The sequence below is a fragment of the Manis pentadactyla genome, chromosome 7 (assembly GCF_030020395.1).
Source record: "Manis pentadactyla isolate mManPen7 chromosome 7, mManPen7.hap1, whole genome shotgun sequence".
NCBI lineage: Eukaryota > Metazoa > Chordata > Mammalia > Pholidota > Manidae > Manis > Manis pentadactyla.
This window is the reverse complement of record NC_080025.1, coordinates 133,147,172-133,172,184: the sequence shown is the minus strand read 5'-3', so window position 1 is coordinate 133,172,184 and position 25,013 is coordinate 133,147,172. Positions and strand designations below refer to the sequence as shown.

At 42.1% G+C, this 25,013-nt stretch overlaps 1 pseudogene; it reads left to right on the top strand.

Annotated features, from left to right (window-relative positions):
• LOC118922614 (protein Shroom3-like) overlaps positions 1-20,026 on the top strand; it is a 34,942-nt pseudogene extending 14,916 nt beyond the window's left edge.
• Positions 20,027-25,013: the final 4,987 nt, after the last annotated feature.

Here is a 25,013-nt window from a genome sequence, read left to right as displayed (position 1 = left end):
AAAACTCACAAGCCAAGAATCATTTTTATGTTTTTAAGGGGGAAGCCTAAGCAAGAGAAGAAGAAGAAGAAAGAAAAGGAGGAGAAGAAGAAGAAGAAGGAGAAGAAGAAGGAGAAGGAGGAGGAGGAGGAGAAGGAACAGAAAGAGGGAATAAACATGTGACGGAGACCTTATGCATCCTGCAGAGCCTAAAACGTTTACTCTCTGGTTCTTTGTTGGCCAGTCCCTGACCCTCACAGGCTGCCCCTCCAACTCTCTGGCCTCCTCTACATTAACCATATTAATATTCCTGCTTTTTTCCCCCAATACACCAAACATGCTTCTGTCCCCAGGGTTTTGCTACTTCCCAATGCTCTGCCTTCCCTAATAACCATGTATGGATGGGTATCTCCACCTACTTCTGGTCTTTGTTCAAATGCCACCTTCTCAATGAGACCTTTGTTTACTGTCCCTTGAAACTGCAATGCTTCTCCTCCCTGGCACTTCCTACATTCTTTCCCTGCTTCATTTTCTCCAGAACACTTATCCTTGCTGGTTCGCAAACGTCCCCCATACATGGAGGAGAGAAAGAGGCAGACCACCCCGAACTTGTAGATGGCAGGTGTGATAAGAAAGAGAACTTACATACAAGGCTGGTTTTTGGGGTGGCCACAAGACAAGGAGTTCTCCACACCCTCCAGCCAGACTCTTAAAGGTTTATAAAGAGTCCTTAATGAGGTTCCATCACATATTCAGTATACATGGGCTCAAGAATACATTGCTCTTTCAAGGCTACATCCTTGAAAATGGCTCCCCTGTACAAGTAGTAAGTGGAACATATACTCCAAGGGTAGGGGAGAGGTGAGGAGCCTCCAAATGCTGGGATCCAGCTTAGGGGTCAGCCAGTGATCACATCCTCTCTATGACCTCCTCCAACAATCCCTGTTTAGTATACTGTATGTTTAACTCATGCTTTATTGACTGTCTACCCCCAACTAGCATGTACCATCCAGGACTACAGGGATTTAGGTTCAATTTAATCACAGCCATGTACCCAGTAAACACGACAGTGCCTTACACATAGTAGGAGCTCAAAAAATACTTGTGGAACCACAGAAATAATACATTGTGAACTCTGCTAGGTTTGGGTCATATAAGTATGCATATCCTCTGCAGTGTTGTGGCTAAGGTTAATGAGTAAAAATTCCAAAATTTTATCTGGATTTGCAATACATTTTGGTTGTGTTTGTTTTCACCATGAGGCTCATTCTACTATTTATCTAAGCTGAATCCTGTAAAAGGCAGGCATTCTCAGCAGGGATCGGCAAGAGAGAGTGTTTTATTATGTCTTTGAGCAGCTGCTTTTCTTCTGTTCACATCTCTCTGCTCTTCCCTGTTCACTTCTTCCCTTTTGCTTCATTTCAAAAATATTTATAGAAGAGAGAAAGACAGAGAATGAAAGAACTAATTAAAGAAGGAAAAAAGATAAGACACTGTATATTCTGAGTTAAAGATTCAGACTTATAAACAAGGAAATAAAGTTATATTAATGTAAGAGTAGGTAAAAGATCAGAACAGTGAGCCAGGATGCGACTCCCATTTAAAGATGGGATGCCCATCACCAGCCGCCTTGCATCTAGGGGCTGGCATGGCTGATAATGCTGGGATATGGCGCTTGAAAAGGATGTGAGTAAGCTTAATTGCAGAAAGCTGGATTCTCACATTGACCAAGTAAAAACTGTTATTTTCACTCATGACCATCAACTGCATAATTATAAATAAAAAAGTGTAAATAGGCCTCATTTTGTTCTCACTTCTGAACCAATCATCAAAGAACATACTCTCCGGATGATTAACTTATAGAAACATCCCTCACTACAAATTTCAGGACAACAAATTATCAACTGATTTCAGACATTTCGTAATTCCTTTCCATTTAAAATCTCACAATTAATTCTACTACTTTTACTTTCCATTTCTGTGAAACAAAAGTCTCCTTGCTTTCTCTGGTTACATCTCTTTTTTTTTCCTCTGGATGATTCTTTTGTCCAGTAATGTCAGAAACTGACACCAGCAATAATAGTCATCAGAAAACAGATGACACACTGAAATTAAACAATTTGAGATGAGTTTAATATTCTTAAATTAATATTTTCAAAGATATGGGCAAGGTTTATGGGGGGAAAAAGCAGCACTGCAGTACTCCAGGGTTACTGAGATCAGAGCGCCACACTTTGGCTTGAAGAAGACAAGGAGCAGGAGTAATAACCGAACACAGATTGAGTCCTCTGTGGAGTGCATCACCTGAGAGAAAGACCAGGTTCATTCCCGGGAACCCACAGGAACTTCCTCCCAATCTCCAGCTCTCTTGGTGCTCCCATTGACATCCAACCAGAAGTCAGAGCACAAGGAACAGTGCCTACAGAGTCCGTAGGGGTCATGCTCCCAGTATACAGGACAGGAAAGTGAAGAGTAGACAAAGAATCTGGAGCATTAAATGTCATCATTGTTTAACTGCAATCTCTGTGTCAATTAATGACTTTTCACAGGTTCCCAGATCAATCAAACACTCAGGATCACAGAGAATTAGCATGTTAAAGAAACAGCATGCATACGCTGATGGACAGTGACTGTAAAGGGGTATATAGGGGGGACCTGGTATAGGGGAGAGCCTAGTAAACAAAGTATTCATCATGTAAGTGTAGATTAATGATAAAAAAAAAAAAGCAGTTCCTGTGTGGTGACCTCCAATGAGTTCTACACAATGATATAAAGGGCATATAAAAGTGTAGGCAAAGGGTCTGTTTCTGTTTATACAGAGGATCAAAGCCTAATTTGGCTACCCCGAAAATGAACTAAGATACGATATGAAAAAGAACTTCCAACATCACCACTCTTGGGAAGACTCATGCCAGAAGATGATCATCAAAAAAAACCCCAACAAAGATCCACGCACTGCTACAGCTGTAGATGCACTCATCCCACCAGTTCCTGGACTTGCCATGGGAATGAGGAAGGAGATATCTAAGCTGACCTGCGCATACAGTAAAACAACAAATTTGATGAATCTATACTGTTGGAACTCAACCAAGAATCAGGAGAAGTGCAAATTGTAGCACTCCAAAATCTTACAACCACAGACTATTTACTGTTAAAAGAACATATGGGATGTGAACAGTCCCCAGGAATGGGTTGTTTTAATTTGTCTGATTTCTCTCAGACTGTTCAAGTTCAGTTGGACAATATCCACCATATCATAGATAAGTTTTCACAAATGCCTAAGGTGCCTAACTGGTTTTCTTGGTTTCACTGGAGATGACTGGTAATTACAGGTATGCTTTGGTTACATAACTGTACTCCTATTATGTTAATGTTTGTGCACAATTTAATTAGTAGTTTAAAACCTATACATGCTGAAGTTACTATACAAGAAGATATGTCAAAGAAATAATCAATCTTCCCAGGTTTTCTTCCGCCTGCTACTTCTATAGCTTTTCTTCTTCCTACCTAATTACAACCCTTAAATAGAATTCGTGCCACATATCGAATTTACCGAGTATCATAATTCTTCCAAGTGGTAAAGACACCTCAAGACAAATGCTGGGCATAGAAGCCACAGGGCATAAATATGCAAAGAAGTAAAAAGCTAACCTTTTCAAACAATAAGGCTTCTCTCTCATTTACCAACTTAACATTTCCCTGTATGGCCCCGGAAGATGACTGGTTAGCCAGAGACGGGTAAGATTCCTCAAGGGAGGAACAACCTAAGACAGGCACAGTCGCAGGGGGGCCATCAGGTGAGAAAATGGGGATCAACAGAGGTGAGGCTTAGAACCTCACCCCACCTGTTCTGAGAGAAATCTTCTGCATACGTGGATGTTTTATTGCCCTTGTCTAGCTTGGATTAACACATAGTCTACAGGCACACACCTGATCATCTACATTTGCTCTCTTACAACACTAAACTATGTTTTCTACCTTTATCTCGTATCTACCTACCACTTCAGCATTTTATTAAAAATAATAATAATAAAGAGAGAAATGTGGTATCCACATATAAATCAAGTATAAAAATCAAATGAATATTCATATTTGAACTGTTTATAGTTCATAATGCATGAGCAAAACCGAAAGCTTCTGTGATGACTGCCCTTGTAACGTTCACCATGTAACTTATTCACTATGTAAGAATTTGTCCTCCATGTAAGAACTTGTTCGTTATGCTTCAGAAGATTGGAGACTGACGAAAATTAGGCTTGGGGTGGATTAATGATTGTGCATTGAGCATTGACCCCCCTATACAGAATTTTATTGTTGTCAACAACCATTTGATCAATAAATATGAGAGATGCCCTCACAAAATATATATATATATATATATATATATATGTATATATATACGCACTTCCAATTGTAAAATAAATAAGTAACCGGGATGTAATGTATAGCATAAGGAATATAGTCAAAATATTGTAACAACTTGGTATGGTGATAGCTGGTACCTAGAATTATCATGTATATAAATGTTGAATCACTGTGTTGTACACCTGAAACTAATGTAATACTGTGTGTCAACTACCCTTCAATAAAAAATAATTATCCAGAAAAAAAAAAAAAAGAAAAGAAACAGCATGCAGTTTTCAGTTCAGATTGCAAAAGACACTTAATATGTGGGATCAGATTCTCATTACAGGTAAATTCCTGGGAGGATTTCTGTAATTTTTTCAGGTTAAAAGTTAATCATGACTATGTTCATAAATTTGTCAGACAGTGTGACTAACAGGACATAAGAATCTTTATTAAATAAACTTCGTTCTTTGCATCTAAAACACAAACTCAGTGGGTTTCTGAACTGTGCCAACTCCCTCTGTTCCTTTGCTCCTTCCAACCTTGCTGTGTCCCTGCTCCCATTCCAGGTCACTCTTCAGCCACTAATGCCAAGCCTGCTTTTACCCAAAGTGCTTGTTTCGTATGCTGTCATATATATACTGCTGGTTGGATCTCAGCCAGCAGAATTAAATGAAATGATTTTCTGTCAGACTGAATACTAATTATGTCTTCATGCCAAGCTACGTCTGCATAATGACATCATGTGCAAATAGGCTGGAGGTTAAGGCTCAGATAGTTGGCCCTTATATTTATAGATGTAAGCAAAGTGGATCTGTGCTATTTACCTGTTTTATGTTGGTTTCTTTGTTTGATAGATTTGGCTTTGAAAATCCAAGGTCTTCTCTGAGCAACACTGCAGATTAAGTAAATTTTTCATTGCTTAAGTCAGCTGTCTTCTCATTTCAAGGCTTCAAACCCACAACTTAGTTCCCTAGGGAAGCTTTTGGGACACTAATTTTTTTGTACTGTTCAGAGCCTCGGATCCCCTTCAGGTCACACATATACACCTAGCATGATTCAATACCTGATTTTCTGTGGTCTATTGTAATTCACAAGTTGTCTCATTTTGTGCACTGTCTGCACCTTGACCTCATCAGCCTGTCAAAAATAATACCCGTCACCCCCCAACGAGGCTTAAATATCTTGCATCATTTACTGTGTTCAATTAGCTAAATTACTAATAAATCCACATTATGATAACAATAAGAAGAATCCCTCTGAGGCCCTCATTTTTCTCTCATTTGGCATTTTAACAGGTTTCTGTAAAAACAGAAGTAACTTTATTCATGGGAATAAAAAGACAAAGAACAAACCAATTTTAAGGGAGGTCCATTGGGAACATAAGTTCAGATCAGAGGAAAACGTATGGTACCCATTCAACTCAGCACATACATAACATAGTCTTCCCAAGTTTAAGGCACTTAACAGAGGAAGACTTACATATGTGAATCCTATGCTCCAACATCTCATAATTATATGGAATCGTAGAAAGAGCATCAGGCAGGTTGTCAAGAGATACCTGTATTGACCTAAAGAGGTGTGTAGCCTAGGCAAACCATTGGATTCTGGCCATTGAATGATAAGAATATGATGAAAGATAATAGGTTTACACAGGCTCTAAAATTATCTGCTCTTCTAAGACTATAATATATTTGTATTGAAATAATTCTTTTAAATTCTAAAAAAACGTTGCAGTTTTATAAACATAATTACTTCTTATTGCTGTCAGAGAACAGCCAATATCCCTGAACACTACGACATGTTCCACTGATTTGTAAAGTGGAAGTAATAAGTTAGGAGCTCAAGGCACTGGTGACTTTTAACCTAAATATTTGCCCTACAATTAGAACATTCTTTTTCCAAATGAGTGCTCTGTACTACTTAACCTCCCACAAATGTCCCTTATATGGCTTATCTCTATGTTTAACTCAAAGGAAGTTTATGTTCCTTTTCCCTTTATTAAGTAGAAGCAGACAAGAAGCTTCGTAAAATAAGCAAATGTCAGCAAGGTTCAAGGCAGTGAAACATAAAGTCTGAGAACACTGAGACCAAATCTGCAGACAAGCACTCAGGCAACTCAGTGACAATCCACCACTGAATCTTTTGTCAAAAATGTCTTTCTTTTATTTACTTTTACCACTGTAGCTACCAGGCACAACTCCAGGAGACCCTCCCGGACTTGGACACTCTAAACTTCTAAATTCGCTTTCTCATCCACTTGGGAAAAAAACATCTCTATATGCCCAAGACTTTTGCATCTGTACTGGATAATAATCCATCAAGAGAGTGATCATCAGAAGACATAATTATGCCAGTCAGTATGCAGTGTATACTTGATATGGTATAATTGATTTTTTTTCTGCTTCACAGTTTTAACCCCTTTAAAGTCCACTAGATTTCCTAAAAAAGAGGCCAAGATAGTAACCAGAGCTAATAAGCTCCTTGAACTTTGTATGAAGATGGCATATACAACTGTGGGGTTTTTTTCTGGTGTCCATGCCATAAAAGGAATTTTTTAAACACTGAAATATCTTTCAGAGAGAATTGGCCAACAAATAGGGAGCCAGGTCAAATGAGCAAAGGCTTATTATCAAAGACTGGCTGAAAACATAACCACCACTTTCAAACACTTCAACATTCAACAGCTAAAATAAAGGGTCAATGTAAGAAAAATTCTTCTGATCATTTGTGCTGTCTTATGACAGCATGAACTCTACGGCAAAACTTGTTTCCCCACCACCTTGCTCCAAATGTAATTGAAGGTGGTATTCTAGGATAAATGAAATACTGGGAAGTTTTATGAATTAATTATAGACAAGAATATATAGGCAAAGTAGGCTCCTAGCAGCTCTACACTCATATGTTAGAGTGCTGTACAAGGGACTTTCAGGTGGAAGGTGGAGCTGACTAATTCAGAAGAGTCATTTGAATCTTAAGAGTTAAAAATGAGCTAACATCTGGATTAAATATCTTACCAAAATACAGAAAATTCTTCAATAATTCTGACACAAGATAATCACTACTGGACCTGTTGACCTTTCTGGTCAGTACCTCCTGGATAGACTATTCTTTGGGGGATGACCAATTGTGATAAAGTTCTTTAAACTGAGCTAAATCTACCTGTAGCTAACTTCACTGTTTTGAACTTCATAGCCTCTGGAATGGCCCAGGCGAAACTTCCTCCTTTTGAACATGGCCCTTTCTGTAACTGGGGACATCTATTACCCTCCTGTGAATCTTCTCTTGCTGAGTGGTTAAGGGCTTAGGCTTTGAAGCCAAAGAGAGCTGAGTCTGAATCCTGTATTCACAACACAATAGCTTTTACTTTAGGACAAGTTACTTAAATGTGCTGACTTTCCCCAGTTTTAAATGGGGAAATAGTATCTGCCTAAAGAGTTTACTGTGCAGATGGGCGGAAGATGGTGGCGTGAGTAGAGCAGCGGAAATCTCCTCCCAAAACCACATATATCTATGAAAATATAACAAAGAAAACCCTTCCTAGAATAAAGACCAGAGGACACAGGACAGTATCCAGACCACATCCACACCTGCGAGAACCCAGCGCCTCACGAAGGGGGTAAGATACAAGCTCCGGCCCGGTGGAAGCCGAGTGCCCATCCCCCCAACTCCCGGCGGGAGAAGAATAGGCAGAGCGGGAGGGAGACGGAGCACAGGACTGCCGAACACCCAGCCCCAGCCATCCGGGCCAGAGTGCAGGGCCCTGGACACTAGGAAAACAGGGCAGCAAGAACAGTGAGCGAGCACCGGAGGCCGGGCGCCAGAGGACATAAGAAAAGCGAGCGACCACTATTTTTTTCTTTTTTTTTTTTTTGCTGTATTGTTTTGGCAAGCGCTTTTTGGAAGTCTTAAAGGGGCAGGGCGGGACACTTAATCCAGAGGTAGGGAATCTGGGGATCTCTGGGCACCCTAACCCCTGGGCTGCAGGGAGCAGGGAGGCCCCTTACGGAGATAAATAGCCTCCCAGCAGCTCCTGCTCCAACGCGACTCCACCATTTTGGAGCAGCTGCCCGAGCCAGGCCACGCCCACAGCAACAGCGGAGATTAACTCCATAGCAGCCGGGCAGGAAGCAGAAACCCTGCCTGAGTGCAGCTGCCTAGCACAAGCCACTAGAGGTCGCTGTTCTCCCAGGAGAGGAGGGCCACAAACCAACAAGAAAGGAAGTCCTTCCAGCCGTCACTCGTCCCAGTTCTGCAGACTATTCCTATCACCATGAAAAGGCAAAGCTACAAGCAGACAAAGATCACAGAGACAACACCAGAGAAGGAGACAGACCTAACCAGTCTTCCTGAAAAAGAATTCAAAATAAGAATCATAAACATGCTGACAGAGATGCAGAGAAATACACAAGAGAAATGGGATGAAGACTGGAGGGAGATCACAGATGCCAGAAAGGAGATCACAGAAATGAAACAAACTCTGGAAGGGTTTATAAGCAGAATGGATAGGATGCAAGAGGCCATTGATGGAATTGAAACCAGAGAACAGGAATGCATAGAAGCTGACATAGAGAGACACAAAAGGATCTCCAGGAATGAAACAATATTAAGAGAACTGTGTGACCAATCCAAAAGGAACAATATCTGTATTATAGGGGTTCCAGAAGAAGAAGAGAGGAAAAGAGATGGAAAGTATCTTGGAAGAAATAATTGCTGAAAACTTCCCCAAACTGGGGGAGGAAATAATCGAACAGACCATGGAAATACACAGAACCCCCCAACAGAAAGGATCCAAGGAGGACAACACCAAGACACATAATAATTAAAATGGCAAAGATCAAGGACAAGGAAAGAGTTTTAAAGGCAGCTAGAGAGAAAAAGGTCACCTATAAAGGAAAACCCATTAGGCTAACAACAGACTTCTCGACAGAAACCATACAGGCCAGAAGAGAATGACATGATATATTTAATACAATAAAACAGAAGGGCCTTGAACCAAGGATACTGTATCCAGCACGACTATCATTCAAATATGATGGTGGGATTAAACAATTCCCAGACAAACAAAAGCTGAGGGAATTTGCTTCCCACAAACCACCTCTACAGGACATCTTACAGGGACAGCTCTAGATGGGAGCACTCCTAGAAAGAGCACAGCACAAAACACCCAACATAAGAAGAATCGAGGAGGAGGAATAAGAAGGGAGAGAAGAAAAGAATCTCCAGACAGTGTATATAACAGCTCAATAAGCGAGCTAAGTTAGGCAGTAAGATACTAAAGAGGCTAACCTTGAACCTTTGGTAACCACGAATTTAAAGCCTGCAATGGCAATAAGTACATATCTGTCAATAGTCACCCTAAATGTTAATGGGCTGAATGCACCAATCAAAAGACACAGAGTAACAGAATGGATTAAAAAGCAAGACCCATCCATATGCTGCTTACAAGAAACTCACCTCAAACCCAAAGACATGTACAGACTAAAAGTCAATGAATGGAAAAACATATTTCAAGCAAACAACAGCGAGAAGAAAGCAGGGGTTGCAGTACTAATATCAGACAAAATAGACTTCAAAACAAAGAAAGTAACAAGAGATAAAGAAGGACACTACATAATGATAAAGGGCTCAGTCCAACAATAGGATATAACCATTCTAAATATATATGCACCCAACACAGGAGAACCAGCATATGTGAAACAAATACTAACAGAACTAAAGGGGGAAATAGACTGCAATGCATTCATTCTAGGAGACTTCAACACACCACTCACCACAAAGGATAGATCCACTGGGCAGAAAATAAGTAAGGACACGGAAGCACTGAACAACACAGTAGAGCAGATGGACTTAATAGACATCTACAGAACTCTACATCCAAAAGCAACCGGATACACATTCTTCTCAAGTGCACATGGAACATTCTCCAGAATAGACCACATACTAGGCCACAAAAAGAGCCTCAGAAAATTCCAAAAGATTGAAATCCTAACAACCAAGTTTTCAGACCACAAAGGCATAAAACTAGAAATAAACTGTACAAAGAAAGCAAAGAGGCTCACAAACACATGGAGGCTTAACAACACACTCCTAAATAATCAATGGATCAATGAGCAAATCAAAATGGAGATCCAGCAATATATGGAAACAAATGACAACAACAACACTAAGCCCCAACTTCTGTGGGACACAGCAAAAGCAGTCTTAAGAGGAAAGTATATAGCAATCCAAGCATATTTAAAAAAGGAAGAACAATCCCAAATGAATGGTCTAATGTCACAATTATCGAAATTGGAAAAAGAACAACAAATGAGGCCTAAGGTCAGCAGAAGAAGGGACACAATAAAGATCAGAGAAGAACTAAATAAAATTGAGAAGAATAAAACAATAGCAAAAATCAATGAAACCAAGAGCTGGTTCTTTGAGAAAATAAACAAAATAGATAAGCCTCTAGCCAGACTTATTAAGAAGAAAAGAGAGTCAACACAAATCAACAGTATCAGAAACGAGAAAGGAAAAATCACGACGGACCCCACATAAATACAAAGAATTATTAGAGAATACTATGAAAACCTATATGCTAACAAGCTGGGAAACCTAGGAGAAATGGACAACTTCCTAGAAAAATACAACCTTCCAAGATTGACCCAGAAAGAAACAGAAAATCTAAACAGACCAATTACCAGCAACAAAATTGAAGAGGTAATCAAAAAACTACCAAAGAACAAAACCCCCGAGCCGGACGGATTTACCTCGGAATTTTATCAGACATACGGGGAAGACATAATACCCATTCTCCTTAAAGTTTTCCAAAAAATAGAGGAGGAGGGGATACTCCCAAACTCATTCTATGAAGCTAACATCACCCTAATACCAAAACCAGGCAAAGACCCCACCAAAAAAGAAAACTACAGACCAATATCCCTGATGAATGTAGATGCAAAAATACTCAACAAAATATTAGCAAACCGAATACAAAAATATATCAAAAGGATCGTACACCATGACCAAGTGGGATTCATCCCAGGGATGCAAGGATGGTACAACATTCGAAAGTCCATCAAAAATCATCCACCACATCAACAAAAAGAACGACAAAAACCACATGATCATCTCCATAGATGCTGAAAAAGCATTTGACAAAGTTCAACATCCATTCATGATAAAAACTCTCAGCAAAATGGGAATAGAGGGCAAGTACCTCAACATAATAAAGGCCATCTATGATAAACCCACAGCCAACATTATATTGAACAGCGAGAAGCTGAAAGCATTTCCTCTGAGATCGGGAACTAGACAGGAATGCCCACTCTCTCCACTGTTATTTAACATAGTACTGGAGGTCCTAGCCACGGCAATCAGACAAAACAAAGAAATACAAGGAATCCAGATTGGTAAAGAAGAAGTTAAACTGTCACTATTTGCAGATGACATGATACTGTACATAAAAAACCCTAAAGACTCCACCCCAAAACTCCTAGAACTGATATCGGAAAACAGCAAAGTTGCAGGATATAAAATCAACACACAGAAATCTGTGGCTTTCCAATACACTAACAATGAACCAACAGAAAGAGAAATCAGGAAAACAACTCCATTCACACTGGCATCAAAAAAAAAAAAATACCTAGGAATAAACCCAACCAAAGAAGTGAAAGACTTATACTCTGAAAACTACAAGTCACTCTTAAGAGAAATTAAAGGTGACACTAACAGATGGAAACTCATCCCATGCTCGTGGCTAGGAAGAATTAATATCATCAAAATGGCCATTCTGCCCAAAGCAATATACAGATTTGATGCAATCCCTATGAAACTACCAGCAACATTCTTCAAGGAACTGGAACAAATAATTCAAAAATTCATATGGAATCACGAAAGACCCCGAATAGCCAAAACAATCCTGAGAAAGAAGAATAAAGTAGGGGGATCTCACTCCCCAACTTCAAGTTCTACTATAAAGCCATAGTAATCAAGACAATTTGGTACTGGCACAAGAACAGAGCCACAGACCAATGGAACACACTAGAGAATCCAGACATTAACCCAGACATATATGGTCAATTAATATTTGATAAAGGAGCCATGGACATACAATGGCGAAAGGACAGTCTCTTCAACAGGTGGAGCTGGCAAAACTGGACAGCTACATGTAGGAGAATGAAACTGGACCATTGTCTAACCCCATATACATAAGTAAACTCGAAATGGATCAAAGACCTGAATGTAAGTCGTGAAACCATTAAACTCTTGGAAGAAAACATAGGCAAAAACCTCTTAGACATAAACTTGAGTGACCTCTTCTTGAACATATCTCCCCAGGCAAGGAAAACAACAGCAGAAATGAATAAGTGGGACTATATTAAGCTGAAAAGCTTCTGTACAGCAAAAGACACCATCAATAGAACAAAAAGGATCCCTACAGTATGGGAGAATATATTTGAAAAGGACACATCGGATAAAGGCTTGACATCCAGCATATATAAAGAGCTCACACGCCTCAACAAACAAAAAACAAATAACCCAATTAAAAAATGGGCAGAGGAACTGAACAGACAGTTCTCCAAAAAAGAAATACGGATGGCCAACAGACACATGAAAAAAGCTCCACATCGCTAATTATCAGAGAAATGCAAATTAAAACAAAGAGGTATCACCTCACACCAGTAAGGATGGCTGCCATCCAAAAGACAAACAACAACAAATGTTGGTGAGGCTGTTTAGAAAGGGGAACCCTCCTACACTGCTGGTGGGAATGTAAATTAGTTCAACCATTGTGGAAAGCAGTATGGAGGTACATCAAAATGCTCAAAACAGACCTACCATTTGACCCAGGAATTGCACTCCTAGGAATTTACCCTAAGAATGCAGCAATCAAGTATGAGAAAGATCAGTGCACCCCTATGTTTATTGCAGCACTATTTACAATAGCCAAGAATTAGAGGCAACCTAAATGTCCATCAATAGATGAATGGATAAAGAAGAGGTGGTACATATACACAATGGAATACTACTCAGCCATAAGAAAAGGGCAAATCCAACCATTTGCAGCAACATGGATGGAGCTGGAGGGTATTATGCTCAGTGAAACAAGCCAAGCGGAGAAAGAGAAATACCAAATGATTTCACTTATCTGTGGAATATAAGAACAAAGGAAAAACTGAAGGAACAAAACAGCACCAGAATCACAGAACTCAAGAATGGACTAACAGGTACCAAAGGGAAAGGGACTGGGGAGGATGGGTGGGTAGGGAGGGATAAGCGGGGGGAGAGGTAAGGGGGTATTAAGATTAGCATGCATCGGGGGGTAGGAGAAAAGGGAGGGCTGTACAACACAGAGAAGGCAAGTAGTGATTCTACAACATTTTGCTATGCTGATGGACAGTGACTATAAAGGGGTTTATAGGGGGGACCTGGTATAGGGGAGAGCCTAGTAAACATAATATTCATCATGTAAGTGTAGATTAGTGATACCAAAAAAAAAAAAAAAGGCAGTTCCTGTGTGGTAACCTCCAATGAGTTCTACACAAGGGTATAAAGGGCATATAGAAGTGTAGGCAAAGGGTCTGTTTGTGTTTATACAGAGGATCAAAGCCTAATTGGGCTACCCCGAAAATGAACTAAGATACAATATGAAAAAGAACTTCCAACATCAGCACTCTCTGGAAGACTCATGCCAGAAGATGATCATCAAAAAACCCCAACAAAGATCCATGCACTGCCACAGCTGTAGATGCACTCATCCCACCAGTTCCTGGACTTGCCATGGGAATGAGGAAGGAGATATCTAAGCTGGCCTGTGCATAAAGTAAAACAACAAATTTGACTGGATCTATACTGTTGGAACTCAATCAAGAATTAGGAGAAGTGCAAACTGTAGCGCTCCAAAATCTTACAACTACAGACAATTTACTGTTAAAAGAATATAAGGGATGTGAACATTCCCCAGGAATGGGTTGTTTTAATTTGTCTGATTTCTCTCAGACTGTTCAAGTTCAGTTGGACAATATCCACCATATCATAGATAAGTTTTCACAAATGCCTAAGGTGCCTAACTGGTTTTCTTGGTTTCACTGGAGATGGCTGGTAATTACAGTTATGCTTTGGTTATGTAACTATACTCCTATTATGTTAATGTGTGTGCACAATTTAATTAGTAGCTTAAAACCTATACATGCTGAAGTTACTATACAAGAAGATATGTCAAAGAGATAATCAATCTTCCCATGTTTTCTGCCGCCTGCTACTTCTATAGCTTTTCTTCTTCCTTCCTAATTACAACCCTTAAATAGAATTCGTGCCTCATATCAAATTTACCGAGTATCATAATTCTTCCAAGTGGTAAAGATACCTCAAGACAAATGCTGGGCATAGAAGCTACAGGGCATAAATATGCAAAGAAATAAAAAGGTAACCATTTCAAACAATAAGGCTTCTCTCTCACTTACCAACTTTACATTTCCCTGTATGGCCCCGGAAGATGACTGGTTAGCCAGAGACGGGTAAGATTCCTCAAGGGAGGAACAACCTAAGACAGGCACAGTCACAGGGGGCCATCTGGTGAGAAAATGGGGAGCAGCAGAGGTGAGGCTTAGAACCTCCCCCCTCATTTTCTGAGAGAAATCTTCTGCATATATGGATGTTTATTGCCCTCGTGTAGCTTGGATTAACACATAGTCTACAGGCACACACCTGATCATCTACATTTGCTCTCTTACAACACTAAACTATGTTTTCTACCCTTATCTTGTATCTACCTACCACTTCAGCATTTTATTAAAAATAATAATAATAAAGAGAGAAATGTGGTATCCACATATAAATCAAGTATAAAAATCAAATGAGTATTCATATTTGAACTGACTGTTTGTAGTTCATAATGCATGAGCAAAACCGAAGGTTTCTGTGATGGCTGCCCTTGTACTGTTTACCATGTAAGAACTTATTCACTATGTAAGAATTTGTTCTCTATGTAAGAACTTGTTTGTTATGCCTCAGAAGATTAGAGACTGACGAAAATTAGGCTTGGTGTGGATTAAAGATTGTGCATTGAGCATTGACTTCCCTATACAGAATTTTATTGTTGTTAACAACCATTTGATCAATAAATATGAGAGATGCCCTCACAAACAAACAAACAAACAAAAAAAGTACACACTTCCAATGGTAAAATAATAAGTAACCAGTATGTAATGAATATAGTCAAGATATTGTAACAGCTTGGTATGGTGATAGCTGGTACCTAGAATTGTCATGTATATAAATGTTGAATCACTATGTTGCACACCTGAAACTAATGTAATGTAATACTGTGTGTCAACTACCCTTCAATGAAAAATAATTATCTACAAAAAAAAAAAAAAGAGTTTACTGTGAACATTTAAAAAATGATATAAATTAGGGACAGTAAATAAGTGTAATACTTGGTGCATAATACATATTCAATAAAGGTCCTCTCACATTCTCTTCATTCTCAGATATCTGACATTTTCCTGAAGTGGATTTCTTATTATCATACACAAATCACCAGGCTCACTATAACTCTAAATTCTGGAGGACACTAAATATTTTTATGGGTGAAGTGCAGACTTTTAAGCAGTGGTTTTCAACACATGTGATTCAATACCTCTTTCTATAATAAATATTTTGTAATGCTCTTTACTACCCTTGGGAAACATTAACATAATCTACCCACAAAAATAATTTCAAAATATTAATTAAAAAAAAATTCAGCCTCAAGCCACACGCCTGGCCCTGCCATAGCCAAGCGGCCCATTGTTGAGCAAGACTGCACCCCGCCAGTGATGCCCTGGTCCACCTCCTTGGAACAGCGGCAGGATTTGAACTTGGCATTGGCCTGAAGCCACACGCAGCCCACGGGTAGCATGGCCCTGCCAGCGGTGATGATATGCTTGGACATCCTGGACCTGGCACATACGGGCAATTCTGACTCATTCAGCCCAGAGCACCTCCCCTCCGACCCCAGCCAAGGAAAGGAGATGTTCAGGAGGCGTTAAACTTCAGATGAAGCACAGGCTCAGAGAACCTGCAGGCCAACCACTGTCTTGGCATTCAACGAAATGTGGGAGAAACAACCTAATGTGAACATGATGCGAAACAAGTCTACAGGCACAACTGGCAAACCTGGGCCCCAAAGCCACCATTCTAGCAGCATCGACCGCCTTTAGAATAAGAGCGACTCAGCTTACTACAACTTCTCCACTGGTTCTAGCATCCTCGCAGGTTCCCGAGATCCCCTGGCATCTCTGGGCAGGAGCACCCAGGCTCCGTGGACACCACTTCTGCTGGAGGTGGCCTCTTAGAAGGGATGAGGCAAGGGGACATTTGCTGTGTCAAGACACAGCAAATGATCGATCCTGGGAGGGGAGTCTCAGCAGAGCATGAGGTGAACTCTTCTGCCCTGCTTCTCCATGGGAGGGAGGCCTGAGCATCAGCAGATGGTCAGTGTTATGATAAAGGATACAATGTTCCTTGAGGCAAGGGAGTGCCACCCCCATCCTGGTGCCAGCAGGGCCCCAATTCCTTGGAGACTGCCTCCTGAAGTGGCGCTGCCCTGCCACCAGCTCAGAGTGGCAGATATGCAGCCTTTCAGCACTGACAGCAGCCCAACTCTCTGTCTAGCCTTGATCAGAAAAAGTTCTGCCAGCCTCAGGCTCCCTTTAATCTCCCTTCATAGAGAAATAGCAGCATATCGAGAAGAGATCAGCCCCAGTGGAGACCAACCATAATTTCAACCAGAAGGCCCCATCTGGCCAACCTCTGCTGCCACCTCGTACCTTACCTGAAGCCACGGTTTGCCCAAGTGTCCCAGACTTCTGTGAGTCATAGGGGCACGCTCCACCCTACACTGGCCAAGGAGAGCTTATGACAAGATGGCCACGTGATGAGAATGGGAACCCAAATAGATCTAGCAGGCCTGGGTTTGCCATCTTCCAGCCCCAGCAATGTCACTCCGTGTCTCCAGTACAGAGAAAATCTGAAACTTCAGCCAAATACATCCCCTACAAAGTTCATTTCCCTTCATTACCTGAAAACGAGGAGGATACCTCCCTGAAGAGACAACTCACACCTCTCCAAGCAACAGCCCACATCCCAAGGATAGGAAGCTTACCCACAGTAACAAACCACATCCTAAAGACCTCAAACCCCTGACTCAGACCTGGCAAGTGGGTGAAGACAAAAATCTTCCAGGTCCTGCAAAGCTTGGAAAGGTTATTTCCACAAAGACCACAGTGCCAACTTCCAGCAGAGGCTGGAGAGGGAAGGCCCAGCCCAGAGCCTGGCAAGCAGTTCTGGCAGGACCAAGTTAGCCTTGCCCAGGCTCCGGAACATACCTGAGAGTGTGAAGCAAAGCAGCCTGGAGCTAAGAGGGGGAGCCCAGAAGGGCTACCCAGAGGGATGGCTTACCAGTGCAGTCAACACCAAGGCAGAGGTCTCTGGAAAGAAAGCTGCTTCTGATCACAGGAGCCACCTGGACAAGCTGGTTTCTTATGCAGGCCCAAGGGGAGCACAGGTGCCTTGTCCCCATTACAGTTCAGACCCAAGGTCGGAAGAGCCCTTCTCTCCACCCCACCGGCATCATCCAGGCTGGGGCCGAGGGGACTCAGCTCCGTGGCGCTGGGTCACCTCCGGGCTTTCAGCACAGGAAGCCCCACTACTCGGTGCTGGGAAAGGTCCCCAAGATCCAGCAGGGAGGGCAAAGGCGCGAGGGATTCCGAGCGCGCGCAGCTCCAGTTACCGCTGCAATTACGGCCCGACAGGGCGGGCCCAGCTTCAGTACGTTTGGGAAAGACTTCGAGGCGACAAAAGCCAGCATCCACTTTCCGAATTCCTATGGAACCCCTTCCTAGGTGTGCGGCAGTTCTCGGGCAGAGAGCATGAATGGAAGAGGCTTCCTGGCACCACGTGGACAGCAGCTCGGCGGGATGCCCACCTCCGCCGTGGCCCCCACTCTGAGGCGGTGGCCCAGGCGGGACTCTCGCCCGCTCCGCTCGGGGGCACCGTCAGCTCTTCAGCAAGGCGTCCTCCCAGCGTCCAGGGCCCGCGGCGTCGCGTCCGGGGGCCGCCGCCTTTCGAGCTGGGAGGGCGGCTCGGAGACGCCTGGCTGCGGCCTCCCCGCCGCCCAACCCGCGAGCGAAGAGCGCGCCTACTCGGCCCGACGGGAAGGACGAGGTGGGGGTCTCGGGGGAGGCCTGGAGGCGCCCTGGGCTGCAGAGGAAAGGGGCTGCACGTCGCCCACGGCAGGGTGGCCCGCGCCGCCGCCTCTCCCAGCGCACCCGCAAGGCCGGCTGCACACTCGGCCTGTGAGGGAGCTGAAGGTTCCCGCAGGGCGCCTGGTCCAGCCGTTCAGGGCAAGACCCGCAAGCCTGGGCAGTCTTCCTGTAGCTCCTCACCAGGCTGCGTATGAGGTGCAGCTGGGCCGCGAGGAGTGAAAGGAGCCCTACACCAGCTCCAGCAAATTACCCAGGGTAAGGCCCACGCCTGATGTGGCCCCTATTGCTGGAAATCAGATACTGGCTTCCAGATCCCAAATGTCAATCAAGGGTTCAGAGGCCAATGACACCAACCTGCCCTCCACCCCAGGTGCTCTGCTTGCCCCAACTTGCGGTCCCTTGGCAAGGAGCCAAGCCCAGGCAGGCAGCCACTTCCCATCCACACCCAAAAGCCTCCTCCGACCTAGTCAGTGGGACTCAGGGGCGTGGTCCTCAGGAGGCTGCAGGGGCCTTGGGAACAGAAGCTCCGGCCGAAACAATTACCCAACCCAGACACATCAGGCAGGCATTTTGGATCCAGACTGCAGAATGAAAGCAGCTGTGGGCTTGAAGGAAGGTCTGTTTTCCCCAGATGTTAACTTGCGGAAGGAAAATAGCATAAAGAGGAGGCCATGCAGAGAACTGTCAACTGCCCAGGATGTGAAAGCAAGGAAGCGGTGGGCATGCCTTGTACAGTCTGTCTACTCCCAAGGCTGAACTTCTGAACAAAATCAAAGATATGCTAGAAGAAGTGACTGAGGAAGAGGAACAGGCAGAAGTCAAGGAAAAGAAGGCAGAGCTCATTGGAAGCCGCACCCACAAGCTTGAGACCCCCCCTCCCTGCTCCCCAGGAAGCTAGGGGAGTCTGCTGAGGGACATCAACTTCAGGCACCCCCCAGGGAGAAGAGATGCAGTGCTCTGCAAGCCCAGTGACTTTGACAAGTACAAGACGTTCACTGGGGACTTGGACGAGGGGGAAAACCTGCTGCCCTCACACTCTAGGCTCCTGGCTCACGTTGAGAGTGGCCTCAGCTGAGTTGGTGAAGATGCCAGTCATGAAGAAAGGAGCTTTCTCAATGAGAGGAAAGGTCCTGTCTGGGCAGCCCAAGGATTCTGGGCAACTCAAGGAGAACTCGGACCGAGGGGAAGGTGTGGTGTTGGCCATCCTAGCCAATACCTCTCAGAAGAGTAACTTCAGATTCACCAGCATTTTGTGAAAATGACGTCAACACTCCTGGTTGAGCAGCAAAAGCTGGATGACAGGATCAGACTGGGCCAGGGAAACTTGGGTGCCTGCTGGGATCTTCCCATGGGTTTAATTCCCAAGGCAGGGCCCTGGCTCTGCCCCCACATCTGGTGGGTGGAGTGGCTCCTGTGGGGGAAGCACCTTCAGTAGTGTTTTCCCAACAATAGCTTCTCCACTTTAACCCAACCAAAAGATTGACCACCTTTCCTCTCAATATTATTAAATCTGAAGAGTGCTTCAGTATACAACAACATGTAAACTATATGGGTTATTGGGATTTTTCTGGATAGAAGGAAGCAACTCCATCTAGACCAAAAAAAGCCATTTTTTTCCTTCTTACCAGTCATGATTGATCTTCTGGAGAGCTTACATGCTGCTGGGAACTTACCCCTTTTTATTACTGCTGTGTAGTAGAAAGAAAAGTAATGAAACTGAGAACTGATTGGACAGTATGTGATTGAGTGTTTAGTTTTTTTTAACAGACTGAGGCAATGTAGATCAGTGGGTTTACCCCCTCAGCAATGTGTCCACAGTGGCCTTCCTTACTTGTGGGCAGGGTATCCTGATGACAGGTAAGTGTTCATTAATAAAGGGTCTGCAAAGTAAAGCCTTAAAAAGAAACACACTCAGAAGAAAACCATGAAACCTTGAACATTGTTGTTATTTATATTTTTTTTGAATGAAAAAAATTACGTGTGTGTGCTAACCATTCATTTGATTCTATTTTGTGGTGGATGCAAACAATTTTGTTTGAGGCTTGTATTTTGTAAAAACCTTAATGAAATGAAGAATTTCAAAGGCAGCAAAAACACATCCATATAATATCCTAAGTATAATATAAATGAGACATTTTTTAAAAGTAACATGTAATAAAATGTTACTTCAGTTTACAAATGCTTGCACAATACTCCAGTGGCAGACATAACAAAGACAAAGAGAAAATTGCACCTATGCATAAAAACTCCACTAAGGCACCCACCTCAAATGCCAGCTGATACAGGAGTAAATAGTATGGCTGCCAGTAAGGTAATTTTCTGAAATTGTAAATAGCTCCTGGCAAAGTTCTGAACCAAAAGCAAAGTGCAATTTTTCCTTTTACACGTAGTAGCTATATTCCTGAAAAATAAATACCTTGCAAAAATACTTTTTAAGATTTTATGTTACATGAAATTAGGTTTTAAGTTTAAATATTTGTAAACAATTTACCTATAATAATATCCTGCAGGACATTTGAAGGTTGTAAATGATGGAGCACGATTTTTTGAAGTTTTAACCTGGCCTGTGCATTGTGAAATGTCTAGCATTGCTGGCTAGTAATGCCCCTCATACTGACAGCACTGGGGCAACAAAAAAATATACCCACAAATTTCCAAAACACCTCTACTGAGAATCACTGTATTAAGGGTTCCAGATCTATTTGTACTCCTATTCTTTACCTGAGGAACAACTTTTTTAGGAACAACATTTTTAGGAATAACTAAAGTATCATTTTAGTGGTATGTCTGGCAAGCTGTGGATCTTGAACCACACTTCTTTCAGAAATGTCCTCAATTTTGCCCTTTAAAATAAGCCAAATCTATCATTTTGAATTTACATTAAACCCAGATTCTATACCTTACATTTACTTTTGCTAAATTTCATTTTCTTTAGTTCAGTCCATCTTTTCAGTCTATCATTTTGAATCTTGATTCTGACATATCATATTATCTCTTCCTGCTTTTCATCACCTGCAAATTAGATGAGCAATTCTCATCTGCCTTTATCCAAGCTGCTACTAAAATTAAAGAATCAGACAATGACAGAGCTGTGTGAAGTTGACTAGAAATGTCCCTCCATCTTGATATAGCTCCTCACACATCACCCTTTTATTAATAAGTGTACAGCTTAAAAGGGACACATGAGAGATATGGTCAATAGCCTTGCTAAAACTAAATAAACTATATCCATAGTATTTCTATATGTGAAGTTAGTATCTTTATCTACAGCTAATTTTAGTGCAAAATGCTCAGTAATCTTATTTTGACCTTTAGGGGCAACGATGCTCCTTTAAAATTATTTCACATGCCTGATTTTTATAATAACTTTAACAATTCTGACATAAATATGTCATTTAAAAATATTACCATATTAATTTAGCAACTATAACTAGACTCTGGCATCTCAGTTGTCTACCACAGTAGAAGTGCATTTCTTCCTCAAAATTCAGACTGTGGTGGGAGTGGAAGAATTCTGCTTCACTAAATGATTCAGTCATCCAAGACAAGCAAGGTCATCTTTGGTACATAGGTCCCAAGCTCATCCTGAATATTGACATATGTCCAATAAAGCAAAGGGTAAAAGAGCAAAATGTCATATAGGAAGTTTTTATGGGTTACATTGGGAAGTAGCATACATCCCTTATGTCCAAATTTCACTGGCTAGAACTCACATGGTAATATCTAACCTTCAAAGAAACCAGGAGAACATGATCTTACTGTCTGCCTAGAAGAAAAGGAAATGGATTTTGGTAAGCTTATCGCAAACTCTGCCGATATCATTCTTAGACCTGCACTAGAAGAGCTTCTGCTCTCTGCCCCCATGCTTCAGCTATCCCATTTTAGAAAGCCTTCCAGAAAATGTTCCAAGTCATTTCCATGTGCCTCCTCTTTCTGGAACTAGCCGCGGCTGCAGTGTTCTCTGGGCAGTGCACCAAGAGCCTAGACCTGGTGCCAGGTAGGTCTCATCACTGGAAGCATCAACTTCAGGCTTCTTAAGTCCAGTAGCTAAGACCTGCCATGGCTAGTAGTGCTTTTCAGGTGGGGTGCCCTGAGACAATGCCAGGAGCTACGTGGGCCACAGTCCCTGCTTCTCTGCTTCAGGGTATTCTTTGACCTTCTACCCAGACTGTGGAGTTGACTAGCTGCTCCACTGAGATTGAGACACCAGAATGAGACAGAACAGTCAGAGCTCTGTGCTATCAGTGCTCCACTGCTGGCCCTTGGGAATGTGTCAAATGGGTAGTTCCCTGCGTGAATCCTCACCCCTCTATGTTGAACCATGGTAGTGCCTCGGGTCCATAGCACCCAGGGGCAGCAGAGATAGTAGCAGCCTATGCCTCCTGGGATCCCCACCATCAGTACCCAGGATGGTCACCTAGTCTCTTTACAGGTTCTGCATCATGTTCCAAGCAGTCCCTCAGTCTGCACCAAATTCCTCTGAAGGCAATGAGACCTTTATCCACAATGCCAAAGGGACCTTCTAGTTAACGTCCTCTGGTCTCCTGTCAATGTGGTGAGGTTGTGCCCTCCTGAGTCAAGGTTAAGCCATACTGGATGAGGGATGGATTTCCCTTGCATGAACTGAACCATTCTTCTTGCCCTGAACACTGGATCCTTGCCTCTCTTCTCCAGTGATGGCAATGTGTGGAAGGCAGGGGTATGGACAACACTGAATGAGATCACATCCAGGGAATGTAGTGTTTACACCCCAAAACATTCAAGAGAAAATGTAGTTGGAGCTGTGTTGTTTCCTGTTTCAAATCATAAAGTGAACATGACCAAAAAATTAGTCATTGTTTATAGTTTCCTTTGTACTCTGTAGTATTTGCCTTTGTGGTTATCATCAATGAAGCATGGTAACAACTTTTGAGTCATTAGGAACCAATGTTCATGGGCTACACAATGGAATATGCAGTATCATGGATGATGACGCAACCAGCATTAAATAAATGGTATTAGGGACCTGCAGAAGCAAGAAGATTCATATTGTTTACATACAACGATTCTAAGAGCTCTGGCATTGTGAGGATTAGAAGCATTACTACTTTTTCTCTCAATGGGTGATGCCTTTGATGATGGATTGCATTAACCCATAGATCAGTTTGGGGAGTATTTTCATGTGAATAGTTTTAATTCTTTAGATCCATGAGTATGCAATGTTTTACTGTTTGTGCAGATCTTCATAATTTCTTTCAATGATGTTTGGTTACTGTCAGTGCATGTCTTACATTAAATTTGCTCATTAAGTATTTTATTTTTTGATGCTCTTTAAACATAGTTGTTTTCCCAATTTCATTTGCACATTGCTCATTGTCAGGGTATAGAAATATACTTGGTATCTGTATATTGATTTTGTGTCCTGCACCCTTGCTGAACTTGTTTGTTACATGTTTTTTATAAGTTGGGACTTCTTTTCAGCGCTCTAGTAGGCAGTTGGTAACTCTTCTCTAGCTTTTACTTCCTGTGTCTACAGAGCGTGAAGGTCAGCCAGAGGTGAGAGCTTCTCAGGTCTGTCCTGGGCATGCGCACAGCCTTGCACATGCTCTCAGCTCTGTGTATGTATGTGGCTTCCAGATTTCCAGGTATACATTAGAGCTTCTCAAAGACTTTTAAGGGTATCTTATTCCCCAGTTTCTTTCCTTTTAAGGTTTTTTGTCAACTTCTTCCTAGTCCTAACAAGTAGCACCACCTCAAACAGCATCAATATTAAACATTTGCTATGGATTTTTTTTTTTTTTTTTGTAAAATGCCCTGTAGGTAGCCCACATAGAGACAGCTCCAGGTCAAGTCATATGAAGAAAGACATAATCAGAGAATGGAGCTTTTACAGAAGGTCAAACAGTGGCAAATCTGTGGGTATGGGGCTCATGAGGTGGTCTAAGCTTATTCTTCTCCTCCCGTTGGTTTTCACAGCTACTGTAGGTAGCTTTTAAGGCTACTATGGAGCTGGGGAGAAAAGAATGTTATTAGATCAAGTTAAAAAGCCACAAGACCTTCTGTTCTTAACCAGAATTCCACTGTTTATCTTGAGTAAAGACATTCCTCAAATTGTTGCTAGTCTTTAATTTCCAGGATGGTTTGGCATTTTTGCCAGTGTTCTTGCTCTTATATGAGCAAGAACATAAAACTTTAGAATACTTCACTCCGCCACTCTGGAACTACGATATCTACACATATAATGCTTAGCAAGAATCCAGATACACAAAAATGCATACTATAAAATTCATTTATATAATGTTTAAAATCAGGCATAACTAATTATGGTATCAAAAGGCAGGATAACAATTATCCTTTGTGGGGAAGCACAGGAAGAGAACACAGGAGGGCTTCTTTGATTCTTCTTATGGTCCATTTGGGTGATCTGGATGCTGGTCACTCAGGTATATTCATTTATACTATTCATTCTCTGTA